This window comes from Plodia interpunctella, chromosome 1 (assembly GCF_027563975.2).
Source record: "Plodia interpunctella isolate USDA-ARS_2022_Savannah chromosome 1, ilPloInte3.2, whole genome shotgun sequence".
In the NCBI taxonomy this organism is placed as follows: domain Eukaryota; kingdom Metazoa; phylum Arthropoda; class Insecta; order Lepidoptera; family Pyralidae; genus Plodia; species Plodia interpunctella.
The window spans coordinates 11490497-11496496 of record NC_071294.1 but is presented as its reverse complement, the minus strand read 5'-3'; positions in this window follow the sequence as shown (position 1 = coordinate 11496496).

Below are 6000 nucleotides of genomic sequence, written 5' to 3'. Positions count from 1 at the left end.
GATTATAATTAAAACAAGGGCTTACAAACTTATTAGTTTATAAGGGCACAATTTGAGAGGTTTATTTGTATATTTTGTTGCTATTTTTGTAAAAAAATATAATTTTATTTATTGTTGAATAAATTGCGTTTTTATTTTATTTTCGTGTTTAATTTCCTACAAATATAACACGATTTTTTTTTAATAGCTACATGTCCCAATGCTGTGATGACATACATAAATCCGATATTGTTATGAAATTTATTTTCATTCTACGTAAATTAAAAAAGTAATTATTAATTTTGAGGATTTGTATGTATTTTCTATGCTAAATAAATATTTTACAACCGAGAAATTATTGAAATGAGCCAAAGACTTATTTCTTATCGAGTGTGTTAGTTACTAATGTTAGAATTTATGGAAAAAAAATTGTATGGAAACTCAATGTATGTAATCACCTTAATTCAGTTTACCTGAAGTCATGATATGACTTTTACCACCACCGTCTATACCTATCAAGTAGCTAGTTAATCTTATTATACATTTCACATTAATGAACTAAATATTTAACCAGTGTGCAGGTTTCCTCACGATGTTTTCCTTCACCGGAACCATGTGGTGGTCTATGAAAACTACACACGAGTCAAGATTGGTGTGAAATTGTGTCATAAATATTCGAACCTTGGACCTTTCGATCACTGGTGGACATCTTAACCACTGGACCACCACCGCAGCTGATTAAATAATTACGTCGTGCCTATTATAATTATAACGTCACAAACTAACCTCCTTCGCGAGATTACTTAGCGTACTAATAATTAATTTGTGAAACATGTTTATCTAGAAGCGGTTCTAAGCTATGAAATATCACGCGATAAATTCCGCTTAATTCATTAGCAGCAGTTATGGCGTGTTAAGCTGCCAGACGTACAAACTTCACAAGATGTTTGCCGTAGATGCTTAATGCTGGATGTGACTGACATTAATGTGCATGTAACTCAATATTATACTTATAAGCACTTTACAAATTACAAATGTTTACACTTATTGATTGTACCACTACAGACAAACTGTCATGTTATTGTGGAACTTGCGTAAATTTAATATTTGTACTGTGCTTATCCATATTAGTATTATAAAGACAAGGTTTTGAGAGAAATAATATGACAAAAAAATTAAATAATATACACTATCTCTTCCAAGTCGCTGATTCGAATGTTGCTGCTTTTTCCTTGCTGCGATACAAAGTATTAAAACATAACTAATATTGATCCACGCCTGCGTCTGCGATAATATGCAGCAGCTATATATACACGGCTAAGAATGATAATGTACCTTTGTATATTATTTGCTAATCTGTGCAATAATTTTAAATAGGCAAGTATCTTTTCATATTATATATAACACTTTATTTTGAAAACAAACTATTCATTAATATTACTGTTATGTTGTATAACTAAATCCTTACATATTATAAATAGAAGTCTGTCTGTCTGTACGCGATGAACTCGAAAAACTACCGGACGGATTTTTGTACGGGTTTCACCAATAGATGTTCTGATTCCTGAGAAACATTTAAGGCAAGATTTTTTTTTTATTATCTCCCACTGTAAGCTGAGTAACTGGTTGCATTGACGTGTATCAAACACAGGCACATAGACAGGGATAACAAAATAAAAAATATTCTGATTGATGAAATTCTAATTAACCACTGAATTCTCCACAAGTTATCAGGATTTAGGTGAATTTATTATGGTTTTACGCGAGCGAAGAAAGGACGGGCGGCTAGTTAATAAATAAATGAAAGCTAAACGGTATTTCCAGTGACTAAATATCCGTGTGCCGCGGAATTCGCGGCGCGGCGCACCCGAATCGCCTCAATCTAAATTATTGGGCAACTTGGGAACTAATCTTAATCAAAATTCAACTGCACGCCCCAACTTTTTCAATAAAACAAGTTTATCTCGTGTGCGTTCTCATAACTACTTAACCGTGTTATTTATGTATACGTTTTAACTGTGATTATAAGCGGTTGTTTTAATTTAAATTAAATATATTTTACCATACCTACCTACGCATATGTAGCTAAATGTGCTGCAAATATGATTGCAGTACATAAATAAATAATTTAAATGTCACTATGTCTCTTGTCATAAAATGTCTTTATCAATAGCTAGATATTTATGACAAAAATGAAAAAAATAACTTACAATAAATTACTTTTCAAACGTTAATGATAATTGCAAGTTCATTTGTTAGACAAATTAAAAAAAAACCGTCTTTCAATATCAAATTCGCTACAACTTTTGAACGGCTGAACAGATTTTCATGAAACATGGTTAGGTTAGCCATGAACACTCGGGATAAAAATATCTATGACACAAAAAAAAAAACTATATGAAAATCGGTTCATACGTTTGGGAGCTACGATGCTACAGACAGATAGATAGACATGTTAAACTTATAACACCCCTCTTTTCGAGTCGGGGATTAAAAATATAGTAATAGCAAATTACACATAACTTTGTCAAGAAAGTTGTTGTTTGTGTTACATTCCACGTAATGACCACGATTCTCAGCCATGAGGAATACGACTATGAAGAGAGAATTTAACTTGTACTTATGTACATTTCACACGCAAGTTAATAATCAACCAGTGTACAGGTTTCCTCACCATGTTTTCCTTCACGGTAAGCAAGTGGTGGTCGATGAGAACTATATGAGTCAGATTGGTATACACTCATATGGCACGAGTGGGCTTCGAACCTGGGACCTTTATCCTCCGGCGTGCGTCCACCACCGCTTATTAGTTAAATTCTAAATAAGATAAAACGAAACTAATTATTCGATGAAACCTCGCCATATTCAATTAGCGTGAACACTGGTAAGTACAGTTATCGCTTCGCTGATGAGTTAACTTTTATCTCCTTCGGCTCACAGGAGATTGAATGGCGATATCATCTTGATGACTGCGGGGATTACCATTGATTTACTGCTCCAGTTGAGAATATCATCGCTCCCTGGTTGATTAACAAATGAGACTATTAATTACTGAGTTTTTTCTATATATGATTAGCGGCTTCGGTCGGGCAAAACCATAATCATATATATATATATATATATATATATATATATATATATATATATATATATAATCGTACCCAGAAATCACACCGCCTATTGGAGAAAACCGCATGAAAATCCGTGCAGGAGTTTTTGAGTTTATCGTAAACAGATAGACAGAAGAAGAATATAAGGATTAATAGGCTATTTGACAATGTATTATAATTGTAATAAAATGAGAAATAAAATAGCAATTTTGAAATAGATCAGGAAACAAAGTTACTATATTTATATATACTTTCTTTTCACTACGACGATACGATTAAAAGAGGTTAGTTTTCACTACGACGTTTACAAGAGATAAAGATTTTATGTATAAATGAGTCAGAATGTTATACAAACTCATGTGGCTTAAATAAGATTCGAACCTTTCGATTCACAGGTGAGCGTATTTACCACTGGACCACAGCTTCAAATAGAGGCTGTATTGGATTCGGAATACTTCAATGCAGCTCATTTGTGACGATAAACCAGTAAAGTAGCTACTGCTGTAGCAGACGTATTTGCATCTCATTCATAAATTCATTCATTCTCAAGTTTTCCATTTCCAACAGAAAAAAATAGTAAAACAAAAAAAATAAATTGTTGTTAACAAAAAATATTATTATTTGTATTCTTGGACTTTATTGTGGAATTTATCGAAATTTGTCCTTAATGATAATATGAACAAATTTACAAATTTTCCAATTTCAGAAATTCGCCGAAGGAAAACAGACAGGGCAGATACAGAAAGTTAAAACATGTTAGTAAATTATTTCACCTCAGAAACAAAGTTACACTCCTTTTTTTATACTCGCGTGTTCCTATTATTATTTGGAGCTGTGTCGGTACGAAGCTCAGGGTAAAATAAAGCTAAAAATTTTGAAGATTGGGCTGTGATTTTAGAACTGGCCGCCTTCCTGACGTCAATACGGGAATGCCATTGCTCATAAGGGACACATGCCAAGGCAATGTGTCCCTTAGTCGCCTCGTACGACATCCACGGGAGGATATGCAGTAGTCATGTAATGTGGCGGGACCACAAACTAAAAACGTAAATAATTCGTAGCGATAATTTGATCGTAGCACATGTCGTAGCTATATGTGTAGCTCGTAGCATCGTAGACCCTAACCGTAGAACCTTCTACAGTAATCGTATTGTTGCTATTGTCAGCGAACGTGTTTTATTTTTACATAATTTAAAATAGAGATAAATACTTATTTAGTTTCGCTTAGTACGAACTAGATAGATCTTGACTACGAGTTTCCTTCAATTCCCTAAAATTATAATAATGATTTTCGTATTTTATTTTATTTTATAATACAGGGTACTTAGTATTAATCTAGCTCAGCGCTGAAACTTAATGGGATGACATTTTAGTCGTCCCACATTTTCATAAGAAACGCATCAGGCAACCTGAATCTTGACCACATTTACTTGCCGCATGACTACCACGCAAAATAGGAAATAGATTACCAGAGGAAGTTGTTTCTGCACCATCAATAAACTCTTTTAAAAATAGACTTGATAAGTGGATATAAGTGAACAATGTGTCTCTGTTGTATAAAATCTGAATCAATATAAAGTTATTAATTGATATCAGTGATGTGACTTTTTATAGGGAAATATCTAGAAACTTTCAACGCTGCTTGATATAGACACATCAGCTGCTGAAGCTAGCTGCCTGTCTATTACTCAATAAATAAATAAATAATTTATACAGATATAAGAATATTACATTAAATGTTCTTATATCTGTGGGAATTTAATATACTTTTTACAAAAGAAGTCAGGCCGAAAAGAAAAAATTACAATGAAAAAGAAATATATTAGAGGAAAAAAAAAACACTCATCAAATCTCATTATAAAAGCATAAAGCGGGCATTGTGCGGAAGAAAAAGAAAAAATAAAAAGTCAGAAGTGGGGGCGAGAGGCGAGGTGAAATTAAGGCGTTTGTCTGCATAAGAAAGCGTTTTTATTCGGCTAAAGTAATTATTGTGTTTTTGTGAAAGAGTTTGTTAGCGGCCATTCAGGGGGACGCGGACGTTTCTCTGCCCAGGGACGGATTTAGGGGCTAGGTCTTCCAAATATAGTGGGGTCATTTATGGTGGTATGTACAAACATTCGGGAATAAATTTAGACAATTTATATAATAATAACAATGAATACTGCATCTAAATCGTTAAAATTATTTTTTTTTTTAAATTCTATATTTTATCCACGAGTGTTAATTTTTTGGATGGCAGTCTTGAAAATGTATGTAATGTGGACTATTTGGAATTGTAATATAGACATAAATCTAGTCTAAATTGGAATATAGACTAGATTTATTTTAGTAACTACATTTATATTTATATTTATACATATATATTTATATTTATTATAATTTTTTTGTGAGATATATATATCAAACAAAAAAAAACAAAATTAACATTAAATATTAAATTAATTGACGATTGAGATATCAGCTTTAGATTTACTTTAGATCTTTTTAGAAGATTTTGAATTCTGCTGATTTTAGTTTTCTTTAGCTAGTCTCAAAATAAATTACACTGTGATTATGAAATGTTTTTCTAGATATTTCTTAAACTGGAATTAATAATCTACCTTACAGTACAATAAAGACAAAATTATTGATGGATATAATGACGTACAGTTCACAATTTGAATTACAATTACACAAAAAAAAAAACAATTTCAATTACACACGCCTGAATCCGGCCCAGAACCAAAGCCCGAAGATTCTTGTTTTCCCGGAGTTTTCTCAGTTTTCCGCGCGTTTTCTTTCGTCGCCTTAATTAGCTCATTCAGCCTCTGCCCCCTCGCCCCAAAATTATCTTGTTTATTGAAAGCACTTTTATATTTCATTTTCACAACTCCAATGGAGTATTTAGTAACCATTTAACGCTCTTTAGACC